We start from the raw sequence: 18767 nt of genomic DNA on the forward strand, positions 1-18767 counted from the left end.
TAGGCAAAGAAATTTTGTTCAAGAAAGTCACTAGCTGCCTTGGTTTCTCTCCAAAATTATAGAGATCATAAAACAGAGATGCTTTAAAAATTCAAGGGATAAAAAAATACAGTGCCTATCTTCAGGGTATGACTACAAGACCCCAAGTAGCCAGTGGAATACAATCCACTCCCTGCTTTTATCTATACCAGGTTACCTGCTAAGTCACATGAGGATTTGAGCATCTTATTTGGGCCTGCATGCGTTAGACAGCAGCCGCACAGTAGGCCCTGGGACACAAACAAGCGTTGTCCTGTGCATCCACATCCTCCTTTGGAGCCATGGGCAGCAAGTGGGGAAGCCTAATTTAACTAAATAATAATGTATGAAATTATGGAGAATACAAGAGTGGGGATTATCCTCCAAAATTCACAGCGAGGCTTCTTTAGCCAGCACCAGAGTGTTTACCATGCACTTAAAAAAAAAAAAAAAAAAAAAAAAAAGCCACAATTCACGCACACTTCTTTCCAAGCTCATCTTTACATCTGTGGAACCAGCCCTTGCTCATGTGGCCCCAGAGAACATGGGCCATGCACTAGAGGGCTTTCGAGGGATCAGCCAGCACTCCACAAAGCAATAACTATTGACTTACCCCTACAGCAAGCCTGGTGACATGTGCTCGGCAGAATCAGACACTGCTGCCCTTCAGAGGCACCGCACCCTCTTCAAGATCAGAGCTTTGTTTCTGAGTAAGAGCAACCAGTATTGGCTGGGTTGTGAGGCCCAAGAGCTCTAAATTGAGAAAATGCCCCAAATCTAAACCTTTATCCACTGCCCAGCATGATATCTGCCATAGGTTGAAGAGTTGTGGGTCCTGTGCTACTTGGGAGAGGTGAGGGAAACAGATTTGCAAGCCGCACACCAGAGACCCACAGCTCCCTCCTTGCCTGGCTCCCGCGGCTGGCCAGCCCCCTCATCCTTCCTATCCTGGCCCGGCCCTGTGGCTTCCTACCTTTCCCCTGCTTCTCATGCTTCCCAAAGGCTGTGTGAGAAGATCTCAAAGCAGAACTGGGCATGGAGTTTTGCTGGCGTGGTCACACACACCGTTTCATGCTGTAGTGCAGCTGAGTGACCCTCAAGATGTGAAGCCACACACATCATTTGTCCTATTCGAGTCTCATGCTTCCTCACCTCAGAAAACTCTCAGATCTCTCATGTCAAGGCAGATTACATTATTTTGAACCGTTGTGTAGCATCCAAAATATATTTTCTGTAATCACCACTATTTCTCAAAAGGCCTCCTGTAATTATTATACATGTGAATTTTTCCTTATTTATAAAATATATATAAATTATTTTTAATACATCAACTTTAGTAGAAATTTGTACCAACACAGTAACTGTATGTGGCATTTGAAATAAGTTTGTGTTTACTTTGACCTATTACACAGTATTGAACACATGGTGTATTTGCAGTACCACTTGGTATAACGATGACTCCAAATTATCATAAACTATTGTCATTGTAAATGCTCTTTTTCTGAGGATTTTACAATAAAACTTGAGAAAAGTTACCTTTTTCTGGTGCCAGTCTGTTTGCAGTTTTTAAAGTGAGAACTGATCAAGGCAAAACCACGCAGCATCCTTCTCCCACCTTTCCATCGTAATTGCAGTTTCCTGCTGATCACAGTGTGATAGTCGTGCTCTGGCCAGTCCAAAGAGTGGCTGGACAAAGGCAGGCACCTGGACCCAGAAGTCTCTCTTCCCCATGTGGAAGTTTCAGCTCCCAAAATGCACAACCACATCTGGTTCAAAACCGCCCAACATCTGCCCTGGCAGGCACTAAAAATTCACTACAGCCCCAGACGTGAATCTATTACCCCGGCCACTCTGGGCTCTCACTGGGGCAGAGCTTCTAACTGAGACACAGAAAGTGGGAAGTGCTCAGTAATCACCAGGCTGCTAATGGGGAGCCAGCCCTGTGCCGGGTATGGGTGATAAAGGGCTGAACGAAGGAGACACAGCACCTGCCCTCAGCGAGCTTAAGATGGCTATGCCATGACAGTATCAGGCAGGACCTCTAGGGTGTGTGTGTGTATGTGAAGAAAGAGACAGAGAGATCTATTTTAAGGAATTGGCTCATGTGACTACAGAGGCTGTTAAGGCCAAAATCGGCCTGGTAGGCAGCAGCCGGAGACACAGAGAAGAGTTGCAGTTTGAGTCCAGAGGCCGTCTGCTGGCAGAATCCCCTCCTTAGGGGGAGGCCAGTCTTTTTCTATTATGGCCTTCAACTGATTGAATGGAGCCCATCTACATCACAGAGGGTAATCTGCTTTCCTCCAAGTCTACTGATTTAAGTGGTAATCTAAGCTGGGCATGGTGGCTCATGACTGTAATCCCAGCACTTTGAGAGGCCAAAGCAGGAGGATCGCTTGAGCCCAGGAGTTTGAGACCAGCCTGGGCAACATAGGGAGACTTCGTCTCTATTAAAAAAAAAAAAAATTAATTAGCCAGACATGGTGATGTGCACCTGTGGTCCCAGCTACTTGGAAGGTTGAGGTGGGGAGGATCCCTCGATCCTAGCAGTTTGAGGCTGCAGTGAGCCATGATCTCACTCCTGCATTCCAGCCTGGGTAAGAGAGTGAGACACTGTCTCAAAAAATAAAAACAAAGAAATGAATGTTAATCTCATTCTTAAAATACCTTCACAGAATCATTAGAGTAGTGTTTGATAGACACTGGAGACCATGGTTATCTTAGTCTGTTCAGGCTGCTATAACAGAATACCATAGACTTTGTGGCTTATAAACTAATTTATTTCTCATCATTCTGGAGTTCGGGAGGCCCAAGATCAAGAGAGCAGTAGACTTGGTGTCTGGTGAGAGGCCACTTCCTGGTTCCTAGGTATCCATCTTCTCACTGTGTCCTCACCTGGTGAAAGGGGCAAAGGAGCTTCCAGGAGCCTCTTTCTAAGGGCTCCAATCCCATTCACTCTCATACCCTAATCAGCTGGCAAAGGCCCCACCTCCAAGTACCATCACACTGGGGTCTGGGTTTTAAGAGATGAATTTGTGGGGAACACAAACATTCAGTCTTTAGCAGTGGCCTGGCCAAGCTGACATAAAATTAATCATCACGGTGACATAAACAAGGTGCTGCTCCCCATCTCTACTGGAGGAGTAATCTACTACATGTGCCTAGCCCTGTGATAAGCACTTAATAAGCACCTGTTTTTAAACCTTACAATGACCCAACAAGGTATGTGTTATTGTTATCCCCACTTTACAGAAGAGGAAGCTGAGGCTCAGAGCAGCAGAGCCAGAATTCGAATCTACGTCTGTGGTCAGAACGCGAACTCTAATTGCTGATCCTGCTACCTGTGACATCCACCACCATGAGAATGTCTGAACTGCAGCTGCTCTAGCCTCACTTCCCTGCAGACACCAGGAAGCACAGGCTACCTATCGCGGGGGCTTTGCTCTAACCTCCATCCCAAGAAAGCCAGCTTCCCAGACCGGTGTGGCAGTCTGGAGAGTAGCCAGCAGATGGTCCCAGAGCCACAATTCTCCGTTAGCGAAGGCTGGATATGCCCAGAGCTAAAATTAATATTGTTTTAAAATCAAATGTATTTATGCAATAAAGAGTACATCATATTATCTGCAAGTCTAAGTGAGTATCATCTTTATGTGTAAATTTTCATCCAAAGAAAATTACTTTATGTTTCCTTAACTCTCACTTATCCAAGGCCACTGGCCATCATCCGCATGTTCAGAGTTCCTCCCTTTGAACCAAAGTCTCCTGCCAAAGTGAAATCCAGTTACCAGGCAGGAGATATTGGTCAGCAGTGACCAGTGGAACTGGGCGGCCCAGGAAGAAGGGATGTAAGTGACAGCCCCCAGGACCCTGTATGCAATAAGGACAATGCACCCCCAGGCAGAGCAACAACAGGGAGACTTTCAGCATCCCTGGGGCACAAGACAGAGAATGTGACTTACAGTCCCTGGGGGAACCCTAAAAGGAGCCAGGCCCTGTGCTCCCAATGATCAGGCTTTCTGGAACCTGCAAGGCAATCTGAATCAGCACCTCCTGATGCACTGCTAGGTAAACTCACTCACATTGCTTCAGGATGTAAGAAAATGCATTCTGTATATTCTCATTTTATAAAAGAATACTGGAGTGTGGGAGCCAGGGGGCGGGGGTGGCCTGGTGGCTCATGCCTGTAATCCTAGCACTGCTTTGGGACGCCAAGGGGGGTGGATCACTTGAGCCCAAGAGTTGGAGACCAGCCTAGGCAACATGACAAAACCCCGTCTCCACAAAAAATACAAAAATTAGCTGGGTGTGGTGACATACACCTGTAGTCCCAGCTGAGACTAGGAGGTGGAGGTTGCAGTGAACCAAGATCACACCACTGTACTCCAGCCTCACAGAGACCCTGTCTCAAAAAAAAAAAAAAAGAATTTGGGGTTGGTGGGGCAAGTACGAATAGGCTAAAATATTAAACACAATGTTCTCAGATTATAAGTGGATCTGGTTTTCCTCTACGTGTTTATTTCTGTTGTCTAGAACTTCTACAGTAAACTGTGTGCATCATTTCTGTGATTAAGATTAAGAGAAACCTGACATTGGCACTCATTCCTGAGTGGCACAAGTACGACACAGACAGTATGGTTCCCCATCCACCCTTGCTCCCTTTGCAGCAGTCAGGAACAAGGACTCATGTCTTTGGTAAACAGGGGCACCCTGAGGGGAGACTGTTATCTCCCAAAAGTGAGACACGATTACAGAGCCTGTAGATCCTACCTACTCCTTCCCACCACCCCCCACCACCCCCACTCCTGCCCGGCAACCAAGGGGAGGAAAACAAAACAGATGAGCTGAAGATGATAGACTCATTCCTACATCCAGGCAAGAATTCCCCTTGGGCTACCAACAAGTCTGTAAGTGCCTCACCAACTTCTACCTCGAAAACAATGGTCAGATCTCCCTTCCTCTTCAGGGGGAAGATTAAATCATTCAGAACAATTTTACCACTAAAAACATGGAATAAAACATTTCAAAGAACATCATCCAGGAGAGAAGGAGAGAATGCAGAAGTGAGCGCCCAGAGACAGGGGCAGGGCAGGGAGCTGCTTCTCTCCCAACAGCGCTTGCCTCTCCACACACACTTGGGCTTTCCTTCCAATGGCCTCACAGGGAAATGGGGGCAAGAGTTACAGGTGGGCAAAGAGTTCTTACGCTTGGCACCAAAAGCATGATCCATAAAACGAAAATTTGATACACTGGACCTCATCAAAATTTCACATTTTTGCTACGTAAAAGATCCTGTTAAAACAATGGAAAGACAACATTCCAGGAGAAAATATTGCAAACCACATATCCAACAAAGGCCTAGTATCCAGAATACATGAAGAACTCACAAAACTTACAGTAAAATAACAAACAATCCAATTAGAAGATAGGAAAAAAAAAAAAAAAAGGCCAGGTACAGTGGCTCATACCTATAATCCCAGCACTTTGAAGGCGGAGGTGGACAGATCACTTGAGGTCAGGAGTTTGAGACCAGGCTGGCCAACATGACGAAACCCCATCTCTACTAAAAATACAAAAATTATCCAGGCATGGTGGCATGCACCTGTAATTCCAGCTACTTGGGAGGCTGAGACAGGAAAATTGCTTGAACCCAGGAGCTGGATGTTGCAGTGAGCTGAGATCACACCGTGAGTGAAAGCGTTCCAGCCTGGGTGAAAGCACGAGACCTCGTCTCAGAAAAAAAAAAAAAAGACAGACAAAAGACAATGGGCAAAAAGAATTCTTAAGCAGATATTTCACCATAGAGGATATACAGATGTTAAATAAGCACAGGTAAAGAAATTTAACATTATCAGCCATTAGGGAAATGCACATTAAAAACACAATGAGATATCACTATACACCTATTACAATTGTGAAAATACTACTCTGATAAAATAAACAGTGGCAAAAACCACTGCTGAGGCTGCAGAAAAATTGGGTCGCTCATGCATGTCAGATGGGAATATAAAAAATGGAACAGACTCCCTGAAAAATGGTTTGGCAATTTTTTTTAAAAATCAGCATTTAGCTATCATTTGATTCAATAATTGCACTTTTGGGCGTTTATCCCACAGAAATACTTACCTTCACACAAGAAAAACCTCTATACAAATGTTCATTACACCTTTACTCATATCAGACTAAAATGGGAAACAATCTAGATGTTCTTCAACAGGTGAAAAGTCAAACAAACTGCAGTGTATTCATACTGTGGAATATTACTCAGCAATAAAGAGGAATGACTTAGTGATAGACACATCGACTTTGAGTGACTCTCCAGAGAATTACATTGAGTGAAAAAGCTAATACCAAAATGTTGCATACTGTACACGATTCCATTCCAAGTTTGCATACTGTATACATGTATATACCATTCCTGAAATGGCAAAATTGTAGAAATGGAGAACAGATTAATGATCATCAGGGATGTAGAAGGGGGATGCAGTGGGAGGGACCTGGGTGTGGCTATAAAAGGATAACATGTGAGATCCTGTAGCAACAGAAATGCCCTGTATCTTGGCTGTGTCAGTGTCCGTATCCTGGCTGTGATCTTGTACTATGGTTTTGCAAGATGTTACTTTTGGAGGAAGCTGAGCATGAGTACACAGGATCTTGCTATAGTATTTCTTATAACTGCATGTGAATCTGTAATAATTTCAAAAGAAAAAAACGAAAACCTCCAGGCCCAGATGGTGTCACCAGTGAATATTATCAAACATTTAAGGAAGATGTAACATCAATTTTACACAAATTCTTCCAGAGAATAGAAAGGGATGAAAAAATCCCCAACTCAGGTTGCAATACTAGAAAATAAGAACAACCCCAGAAAGGGACAATTACCAGCCTGTTTTACTCATAATGTAAATACCAAGATGCTAAACAAAATATCGGCAAACTAAATCCAGCAATTTAGAAAAAAGGATACTGCATTATGTGTAAGTTGGATGAACCCCAGAAATGCAAAGTTGATTTAACATTAGGAAAAAAAACTGATGTAATTCACCACATTATCAGCTTAAAGGAAAAGCCTATGAGCATCTCAAGAGATGTAGAAAAAGCATTGAGAAAATCCTAAATTCATTCATATTCATGATTTTCTCTAAGCAAAGTAGAAACAGAAATTGTCTTAATTATTAGAGATGAAGGTCAACAGCAAACACGCTTCACTGAAGTAAAAACATTAAAGTAAAACATTGAGAGTGCCCCCTTTTATACAGGAAATAAGGCAAGGATCCACTATGGCCACTTTGACTTAGCACTGTACACTGTAGTCCTAGCCAGATCAATAAAATAAGAAATAGAAACAAAAGGTGTAAGAACTGGAAAGAAACAAGACTATATAATTGTGTATGTAAAAAATTCAAATGAGGGGGCAGGGCGAGGTAGCTCATGTCTGTAGTCCCAACACTTTGGCAGGCTAAGGTGTGAGTATTGCTTGAGGCCAGGAACTCCAGACCATCCTGGGCAACAAAGCCAGACTCAGTCTTACAAAAAATTTTAAAATTAGCTGGGCGTGGTGGCACATGCCTGTAGTCCCAGTTACTTGGGAAACTTGCTTGAGCCCAGTGAGGCTGCAGTGAGCTATAATTGTGCCACTCCATGTCTGGGTGACAGAGGGAAACCCTGTCTCTACAAAAAGAAAATTAAAATGAATATGCAAGATACATTACTAAAATTAGCAAGAGAGTTTAGCAAGGTTGTTGATGACAAATTAATACAACAAAAATAATTATATTTTTCCATAACAGCAACAGTTTAAATGATTTTTTAATATCATTTATAATAACATTTTAATAGGAATAAAATCAATAAAGATATACAAGATCTCTCTAAAGAGAATTCCGGAACTTTGAGAGACATTAAAAACATTAAGTTGAAAGGTACACCATGTTGATTGAAAGATTTAATAATAATATTAATTTATCCCAAACTGATTTAGAGAATAATAGCAAACCCAATTATATACATATATATTTTTTGAGACAGAGTCTCGCACTCTTGCCCAGGCTAGAGTGCAGTGGCGCGATCTCAGCTCACTGCAAGCTCCACCTCCCAGGTTCGTGCCATTCTCCTGCCTCAGCATCCCGAGTAGCTGGGACTACAGGTGCCTGCCCAATTACAATTTTAAGAAGGGATTTTGGCAAGTTAATTCTAAAATTTATATGAAAGTTTAAAAGGTCAAAAATAGCTAAGAAATTCTTGAAGAAAAATGTCTGGGAAGGGCTGGGCACGGTGGCTCAGGCCTGTAATCCCAGCACTCTGGGATGCCAAGGCAGGTGGATCACTTGAGCTCAGGAGTTCAAGACCAGCCTGGGCAACATGGCAAAACCTCATCTCTACCAAAAGTACAAAAATTAGCTGAGTGTGGTTGTGTGCACCTGTAGTCCCAGCTACTCAGGAGGCTGAGATGGGAGGATCGCTTGAGTATGGGAGGCAGAGGTTGCAGTGAGCCAAGATTGTACCACTGCACACCAGCCTGGGTAACAGAGTGAGACCCCATCTCAAAAAAAAAAAAAAAAAAAACCGTTTGGGAGCACTTACTCTATCAAATACAAGACTTAATATAAAGTTACAGTAATTAAGACAGTATGTAATTGAGCAACATTACACAAACAGATCAATGAAACAATATAGGAATTAGAAATAAATATATGTATATATGAAAATGTTATGTACAGCAGAGGTAGCACTCCAGATTGGTGGGGAAAAGACAAACTTTTTCGATAAATGTTGCTGGAATATATACACCAGGATACATGTTCATGAATAGTCATTGCAGCATTTGTTGTAATAGCAAAGACTGGAAACAATGCAAATGTCCTTCAGTAGCAGAACAAAGAAAACAATGATACATTTATATAATGGAATACAGCAATGAAAATGAACTAAGTACAGCTACACAAAACATTACAAGTAAGTCTCACAAATGTAATGTCAAACAAAAGGGTAGATATGACTCAAAAACAGTCAAAATTAAATTAAACTGTCCTTTATCACAGACACATATAAGTAACAAAACTATGAAGAGAGGCAAGAAAATGGTTATCCCAAAAGTCAGAATTGTGAGAAAAGAGAGTAGATTACTACTGAGAAGAGGCACAAAAAGAGGTTCTTGGGTGTTTACAATGTTCTATTCCTTGGCCTGGTAGTGATTGTAATTATTCATGGAACTGTGCATTTATGTTATATGTACTTTTGTGCATTATGTTATATCTTACATTAAAATGTTTATTAAAAGACTTCTGTTTCTGGCAATATCATGAACCATGTTTTAAAAAAAAAATCCACTACAACCCAGAAATGCTGGAGAAAAGAAAACAAATACCTTTAAAAATGTACAGCCATGAAAAAAAAAAAAGAGAGAAAGATAAATACGAGAAAGTATGAGCAAACTGGGGCTTGGGTTGTGATACACAAGTGTGAACCGAGATAAAACCTCAGACCCAAGCAAGGTGAAACATTGTCAACTGAGATTCCTGAATAAACCTGAGACACTCAAAGGAATTTATCTTCAAGGAAAGAGTGATCTAGAGAAGAATTTACCCATTAGCTCAGGGAAACCAGAAAAAGTATGAAAAAGTATCAGAAAAAACTCTGTTATTCAGCCAAAATAAGGAGTGAAATATCAATTCATGCTACAATCTGAATGAACCTTGAAAACCTTATACTATGTGAAAGAAGACAGGCACAGTAGTAAGGCATGTGTCATATGACTGCATTTATATGAAATGCCCAGAATAAGCAAATCTATAGAGACAGAAAGATTCATGACTGCCAGGGGCTGGGGGAGAGGAAAATGGAGATTGACAGCTAACTATAATATTTCTTTGGCAGTAGATGAAAATGTTCTGGAAAAAGATCGTGGTGATTATTGCACAACTGTGTGAATAAACTATAACCACCATTGAATTGTATACCTTAAAATGATAGATTTTATGGTATGTGAATTATATCTCGATAAAATATACCTAAATTTTTTAAACAATGGATTAGAAATACACACCAAGTAATAATTTTTAAAAAACAAACTGTTGTAGTCATATTAATACCTGACAATAGACTTTAAGGCAAACAGCAGGAATAAAAAGAGTTACTACATGATAAAAGTGTCTACTCACCAGGCAGATAAAAAAAATTCTAAAAACATAGCCTCAAAATATATAAAGCAAAATTGATAGTGTTACCAGGAACTGACAAATCTATCATCACAGCAGAGAGAGAGAGCGCATCATAGCTCTCTCAATAATTGTCTTGAACAAATAAAAACTGATAAAAATGGCCAGACGCAGTGGCTCATGCCTGTAATCCCAGCAGTTTGGGTGGCCGAGGCAGGTGGATCACTTGAGGTTAGGAGTTCGAGACCAGCCTGGCCAACATGGCAAAACCCCATCTCTACCAAAAATACAAAAATTAGCTGAGTGTGGTGGCACGTGCCTGTAATCCTAATGCGCCTGTAATAGTAGCACCCCTACTCAGTAGACTGGGGCACAAGATTCACTTGAATCCAGGAGGCAGAGATTGTAGTGAGCCAAGATTGCACCACTGTACTTAAAAAAAAAAAAAAACAGAATATTTGAGCCACACAATAAGCTTGATCCATAGATGCACATAGAACCCTACATATAGAAGTTAGAAAAAAATACAATATTTTTCAAACTCACATGAAACTATACAAAAAACTAACCTTTACTAGGTACGATGCCACAGAAAAATTCTAATAACTACCACAGAATCAAAATCATAGAGCATATTATCTGACCACAATGCAATAAGATAGAAATCAATGACTGAAAAGATGACCAAAGAATCTCCAGACATTTGGAGACTTAAATGTGTAATTAGGCTGGGTGTGGTGGCTCACACCTGTAATCCCAGCTCTTTGGGAGGCCGAGGCAGGCAGATCACTTGAGGTCAGGAGTTTGAGACCAGCCTGGCCAACATGGTGAAACCCTGTCTCTACAAAAAATACAAAAATTAGCTGGGCGCAGTGGCACACGCCTGTAGTCCCAGCTACTCGGGAGGCTGAGGCAGGAGAATCGCTTGAACCCGGGAGGTGGAGGTTGCAGTGAGTCGAGATGGGACCACTGCACTCCAGCCTGGGTGACAGAGCAAGATTCCATCTCAAAAAAAAAAAAAAAAAAAAAAGTGTAATTAATCCAGAACTCAAAGAAGAAATCATAATGGAAATTAGAAAATATTTCCAATTAAATTATCAGAGATATAACTATATACATACATATATATTGACATACATAAATATATCAAATCATAAATACATTAGTTGACATATTAGGGATATATATCAGAGCTTTATACTGCACATGAAGTAATAGAAGTGTATACATTACAAAAGAATGCCTACATTAGAAAAGAATAGAAGGCTAAATATCAGAGATCTGAGCATTTACTTCAAGAAATTGCAAGAAGAACAGCAGAGTAAAACCAAAGAACGTAGGAGGTCAAAAACAGAGGAGGAAGATGAGACATTTTAAAAGTAGAAAACAAATTATAAAAAGGATTGAAAAAAACAAGAGCTGACTCTTTGCAGAAACTGATAGAATAGCAAATGCATAGCAGGAGTGACCAGGAAAAGACTATAAACAATATTAGGAATGAACAAGAAGACACAGTTTTCACAGATTAAGCAAAGATTTTTTAAAACAAAAGATCACTATGAACAACTTTATGCAGTTCATATAAAAACCTAAATGAAATGGACCATTTCCTAGAAAAAATGGTTTGCCAAAACAAACTCAAAAAGGAGTGGAAAACCCAAGTAAGTCTATAAAAGAAAGCAAATCAATAGTTAATCTACACACAAAAACAAAAGCACTAGGCCCAGACAGTTTAAGAGGCAATTCTATCTTATATACAATGTTTCAGAAAATAGAAAAGGAAAAGCTCCTCAATTCATTTTATGACACTAGTAAACCCTGAAACAAATGCCATATGAGAACAGTAAAAGAAACGAAAATTATGGGCCAATCTCACTTAGGAGCAATAGATAGAAAAAATGCTAAATAACATTCTAGCAAATCAGATTTTAGAATACCTCATGATCAAGAAGGGAATATCCCAGTAATACAAGTGTAGATCAACTTTAGAAAATCTATTAATGTAATTCACTTCATTAACACGTTAAAGAAGAAAAATTCGTGATCACCTCTGTAGATACGGAAAAAACATTTGATAAAATTCAATACCCATTCATCGTTTAAAAAAACTCTGGGCCGGGCATGGTGGTTCACACCTGTAATGCCAGCACACTGGGAGGCTGAGACCAATGGATCACTTGAGCTCAGGAGTTCAAGACTAGCCTGGGAAACATAGCAAAACCCCCTCTCTACAAAAAAACTAAAAAATTAGCCAGGCATGGTGGCGCACACACCTGTAGTCCCAGCTACTCAGGAGGCTGCGGAGGGAGGATTGTTTGAGCCTGGGAGGAGTGGGTTTCAGTAAGCTGAGATTGTACCACTGTACTCCAACCTGGGCAACAGAGCAAGACCCCGTCACAAAATAAATAAACAAAAATAAAAATAAACTCCTGCCAGGTGCAGTAGCATGCACCTGTAATCCCAGCTACTCAAAAGGCTGAGGCAAGAGGAGCCCTTGACCCTGGGGGTTCAAGTCCAGCCTGAGCAACACAGCAAGACTCCCACCCCTTAATAAAAACACACACACTCCTAATAAATTAGGAATAGATAGCAATTTCCTTAGGAAATAAGTCAGATTTGCGAATTCCCTCTAGTAATGATCTTTGGGTGAGACTGCCGACACTTGAAACTGAGTGGGCAGAGGGACCTCCTGATACCTACCTGGCAGCTTTTAATCATTGCTACTGACCAGGCACAGCTATGTCTCTCCTCTTCCTTTTTCTAAATACTAATTCTTATTGTGCTTTTTCCTGTGCTTGCAACACCACTGGTCATTCACGGGGGCACGGGTGGTGGGGGTGCTGGGACTTGTCTTTTGAAATCATGAATCCCCACGTGACAAGAAACTATAACAGGACCTAAAGGGGAGGCCTGCATATCACCTGGAGATCTCCTGGAGTTTAATTTGAAAGCAGGCATCAGTGGTGCACACCACTTCCAGGCCTAGCCCATGAAATCCTACTCTGCGAGAGACAGGGTCTCACTCTGTTACCTACACTGGAGTGTAGTGATGCAATCTTGGCTCACTACAGCCTTGACCTCCTGGGTTCAAGCAATCCTCCTGCCTCAGCCCCCCATGTAGCTAGGACTACGGTTACACATCGCCATGCCTGGCTAATTTTTGTGTTTTTTTGTAGAGACAGGATTTCCCAGGCTGCTCTGGAACTCCTGGGTTCAAGTGATCTACTCATCTTGGCCTCCCAAAGTGCTGGAATTACAGGCATGAGCCAGCATTCCCAGCCCACTTAAGTGATCTTTTGGAGACTGGCCACCCATCAACAATACATATTTTGAAATTTAATTGAGCAAAAAATAAACTTATTATAGACACTGAGATTTTGATGCTTGTTATAGCCGCTATTAATACTATCTTAATTAACGGAGGTAATGAAACAATACATCACATTTAAGGTAAAATGTTAAACCCATTCACTTTAGAGTCAACAACAAATCAAGCATGCCTCCCTCCTTTCAGTATGGAGCTGGAGGTTCTAGCAAGCGTACTAAGGTAGAGAGACAGACGGACAGACGTCAAGCGTAAGAACTGCATAAGAAAAAATTAAAATATCATTATTTACAGTGGATATAAATGTGTAGAAAATCCGAGAGTTTCTAAAGATACACTATTAAGAACTAATAAGAGTTTGGTAACTTTGCCAATAGATATGGAAAAGTTGGTTGTGATCTTATATAACAGCAACAATTAGAAAATATAATTTTTAAGTAATACATAATGTATGATAGCACAAAAATACAACATACCAAAAAATAAATCTAACCAAAAAGTACGCAGGTGTTTTATGGAGAAAATTATATGTTTATAAAAGACATTTTAAAGACTCATGTAAATGATGATACGGCCGGGCATGGTGGCTCACACCTGTAATCCCAGCACTTTGGGAGGCTGAACTGAATCACCTGAGTCAGGAGTTCGAGACCAGCCTGACCAACATGGCAAAACCCATCTCTACTAAAAATACAAAAATTAGCCAGGCGTGGTAGCAGGGACCTGTAATCCCAGCTCCTCAGGAGGCCGAGGCAAGAGAATCGCTTGAACCAGGGAGGGGGAGGTTGCAGTGAACCAAGATCACAACACTGGACGAGAGCCTGGGTGACAAGAGTGAAACTCTGTCTCAAAAAAATAAACAAATAAAATTGTTTAAATGGTGATATGTTATGTTCATGACTAGGAAGGCCTAGTATCCTAAAGATAGAAGTTTTCCCCCAAATTAATCTATAAATGTTATGTACAGTAACACACCACTTAAGGAGAGGGATGTGTTCTGAGAAATACATCATTATGTGGTTTCACTGTTGTGTAAACATCATAGTTAACACAAACCTAGATGGTATAGCCTACTACATACCTAGCCTATATGGTACAGCATATTGCGCCTAGGCTACAAGCCTGTGCAGCATGTTACTGTACTCAATACTATAGGCAGGTAAGTATTTGTGTATCTAAATGTATCTACACATAGAAAAGAACTTTTTCAGCTCCATTATAATCTTATGGGACCACTATCACATACGTGGTCCATCATTGGCTGAAACATCATTATGCAGTGCATAACTATAATTCCAATTAAATCCAATCAAATGCCAATAAGGCCAAGAATAACCAAGACCATCTGGGGGATAGGGAATGACAGAATTAATCTTACCAGGTAAGGTTTCTTATAAAGCTATAATAATTAAAACACAGTTGTATTGCTGCAGGGACAAAGGTACCCCAATGGAACTGAGTACTTACAATAGCATTAACCATATGACTATACTACCTATTTTACAAACAAGTGTTTTAAAGTCTGTACTTCAAAAGATACCATAAGCAAAGTAAAAACACAAGGCATATAATTTGAAGCAAGACATTTATAGTCATACAATAAATAATGCATTACTACCCAGACTACATAAGGAAATTCTTAAGAAAATGATAATCCAATACAAACTGGACAAAGATATGAACACGCAAATCATAGAAGGAAACTTGATGGCCAGTAAACAAATGAAAGGTTACTCAATCTCATTAATAATCAGGAAAATGCTGTTTAAATATACATTGCAATACAATTTCACCCTCAGAGGAGTGACAGTAATTAACAGGTTCAATAAAACCCAGTGTTGATGAGCACTTGGAAAAAGAGGATATCTTACACACTTCTAGTGGAGTGCAAATTGACACCACCACTTTGGAGAGCAATTTGGCAAAATCTAATTAAGTTAAAGATGTGTGCACCCTGCAATCCAGCAGTTACATTTTTAAGTATATACCCTAGAGGAACTCTGGTACATATGCACAAAGAAACATTTTTAGAAGGTTCACAGTAACACTGTTCGTAATAGAGAAAACCTGGAAACAACCTAAATGACCATGACAAAAGAGCAGACAAATCGTGGTATATTTACAGAATGAAATATTAAATGAATGAATTAGATTTATATGTATTAATGGATAAATGTCAAGCAAGTTTAAAAAGAAAATTAGGCCAGGTGTTGTGGCTCACACCTGTAATCCCAATGCCTCAGAAACTAAGGTGGGAGTATCACTTGAGGTCAAGAAATTGAGGTTACAATGAACTCTGATCATGCCACTGCACTGCAGTCTGGGTGACAGAGCAATACTCTGTCTAAAAACAAAAAAAAAAAAAAAAAAAGAAGGAAGGAAGGAAAAAGAAAAGAAAAAAGGAAATTTTATAAAGATGTGCACAGTATGCCATTTATATAGTTTTTTAAATACGTAAAATATTACACTATGCATTGTCCCTTGCTACATTTATATGTAATGAAATACATATGATAATGACAACCAAAAAAATCCATATTAATGGTTACCTCAGGAGTAGAAGTAAAGAGAATCGGAGAAGGGAAGTGTGTAATGGAATTCAACTGTATCTATAAGACTTTTTCTATTATTTTTTAATCTAAATAAAATTAATCTAAATATAGCATTGACATTTGATAAAGTAGCAGACAGTAAGTGACGATTATACATCAGTATTTGCTATACACTCCTCTGTACTTTTCTGTATAATGAATATAATTTTTAAGTTTAAACCCAGCCTGTAAATAATTCAAGAATCTTGAGAGTTCTTGCAAAATGGTAGGTAAAAAGTCGAGAAGCCAGATACTAAAGAGAAGAAATGTGAAGCCAAGAAGGCTGACGCTGGTGGCAAGGTGAAAAAGGATAATCTCATGGCCAAAAATCCCAAGAAGGGGAAGCCCCATGACAGCTGAAATCCTGTCCTCATCAGAGGAACTGGCAGGTAATTCCAGTACAAGAGGAAATACTCAGCCACTAAATCCAGGATTGAAAAGAAAAAGAAGGTTCTCGCCACCGTCACAAAACCAAAAAACTGGTGGTGATGAGAGTAGTAGCATCCAGGTGGGTAAACATCGCAAAATGCCCAAATATTACCCTACTGAAGATGTGCCTTTAAAGCTGCCACGCCATGTGCCTTTAAAGCTTCAGTTAGCATCCAAGAAAACTGAGCCAGCATCGCTCCCAGGACCATCTGATCATCCTCACTGGGCACTACAGAGACAAGGGGGTGGCTTTTCTGAAGCCGCTGAGCTGCTTGTGACTAGACCTCTGGTCTTTAAGCAAGTTCCTCTTTATAGAACACACCAAAAATTATCATTGCCACCTCCACAAAAATTAATATCAGCAATGTGAAAATCCCAAATAATCTCACTGTTGCTTACTTCAAGAAGCAGCTGAGAAAGCCCAGAAGCCAGGAAGGTGAGATCTTTGACACATAAAGAGAAATATGAGATTACAAAGCAGTGCAGGATTGATCAGAAAGATGTGGACTTGCAAATTTTACCAAAAATCAAAGCTGTTTCTTGTCTCCAGGGCTACTTGTGATCTATTTGCCCTGAGGAAAGGAGTTTATCCTCACAAATCGGTACATTAAATGTGTTACAAAGAACCTAATAACTGATACATTTAAAAAAAAAAATCTTGAGGGAATTCCAACTTTTATACTTTACTGTATTTCATATTATAAACAACTCATTGCTATGCTTTTTATTATTTAAAGTACAAATAAATAAGTACATACCATGAATTGTGATCATCTATTCATGCATACAAATGTAACTGTGGATGGTGGATATAATTTTCTAATTTTTTTAATAAATAAAAATCCTTTTCAGCGACCAGGCACAGTGGCTCATGCATGTAATCCCAGCACTTTGGGAGGCTGAGGCAGGCAGATCATTTGAGGTCAGGAGTTCAAGACTAACCTGGCCAACATGGTGAAACCGTCTCTACTAAAAATACAAAAATTAGCTTTGCAAGGTAGCAAGCACCTATAATCCCAGCTACTTGGGAGGCTGACACAGGAGAATTGCTTGAACCTAGGAGGTAGAGGTTGCAGTGAGCCAAGATAACACCATTGCACTCCAACCTGGGCAACAGAGTGCGACTCTGTCTCAAAAAAAAATTCTTTTTGGCTGGGTGTGGTGGCTCACACCTGTAATCCCAGCACTTTGGGAAGCCAAGGCAGGTGGATCACCTGAGGTCAGAAGTTCAGGACCAGCCTGGACAACATGGTGAACCTCCATCTCTACTAAAAAATACAAAAAATTAGCTGGGCATGGTGGTGGGCACCTGTAATCCCAGGTACTCGGGAGGCTGATGCAGGAGAATCACTTGAACCCAGGAGGCAGAGGTTGAAGTGAGCCAAGATGGCATCACTGAACTCCAGCCTGGGCAACAGAGCAAGACTCCATCTCAAAAAAAAAAAAAAAAAAGGAGGGAGTTCCAAGATAGCCAAATAGGAACAGTTCCAGTCTGCAGCTCCCAGCGTGACTGATGCAGAAGACGGGTGATTTCTGCATTTCCAACTGAGGTACCTGGCTCATCTCACTGAGACTAGTTGGACAGTGGGTGCAGCCCACAGAGGGTGAGCTGAAGCAGGGTGGGGCATCACCTCACCTGGGAAGCACAAGGGGTTGGGGGATTTCCCTTTTCTAGCCAAGGGAAGCCTTGACAGGCTACCTGGAAAAAAGGGGCACTCCCACCCAAATACTGTGCTTTTCCCAAGGTCTTAGCAACCGGCAGACAAGGTGATTCTCTCCTGTGCCTGGCTCGGCAGCTCCCATGCCCACAGAGCCTTGCTCACTGCTAGCACAGCAGTCTGAGATCCATCTGCCCGAAGGCAGCCTGACTGGGGGAGGGGCGTCGGCCATTGCTGAGGCTTGAGTAAGTAAACAAAGCATCCGGGAAGCTCAAACTGGCCGGAGCCCACCGCAGCTCAACAAGGCCTACTGCCTCTAAACTCCACCTCTGTGGGCAGGGCATAGCTGAACAAAAGGCAGCAGAAACTTCTGCAGACTTAAATGTCCCTGGCTGACAGCTCTGAAGAGAGCAGTGGTTCTCCCAGCACGGCGTTTAAGCTCTGAGAATGGACAGACTGCCTCCTCAAGTGGGTCCCTGACCCCCGTGTAGCCTAACTAGGAGACACCTCCCAGTAGGGATCAACAGACACCTCATACAGGCAGGTGCCCCTCTGGGACGAAGTTTCCAGAGGAAACATCAGGCAGCAATATTTG

The 18767-nt window shown here is 41.1% G+C and overlaps 1 pseudogene; it reads left to right on the top strand.

Annotated features, from left to right (window-relative positions):
• The first annotated feature begins 652 nt into the window (after window positions 1-652).
• LOC105531375 lies at window positions 653-17125 on the top strand (annotated as a pseudogene).
• The last annotated feature ends 1642 nt before the right edge of the window (window positions 17126-18767 follow it).

The sequence above is a fragment of the Mandrillus leucophaeus genome, unplaced genomic scaffold, assembly GCF_000951045.1.
Source record: "Mandrillus leucophaeus isolate KB7577 unplaced genomic scaffold, Mleu.le_1.0 Scaffold88, whole genome shotgun sequence".
Lineage (NCBI taxonomy): Eukaryota > Metazoa > Chordata > Mammalia > Primates > Cercopithecidae > Mandrillus > Mandrillus leucophaeus.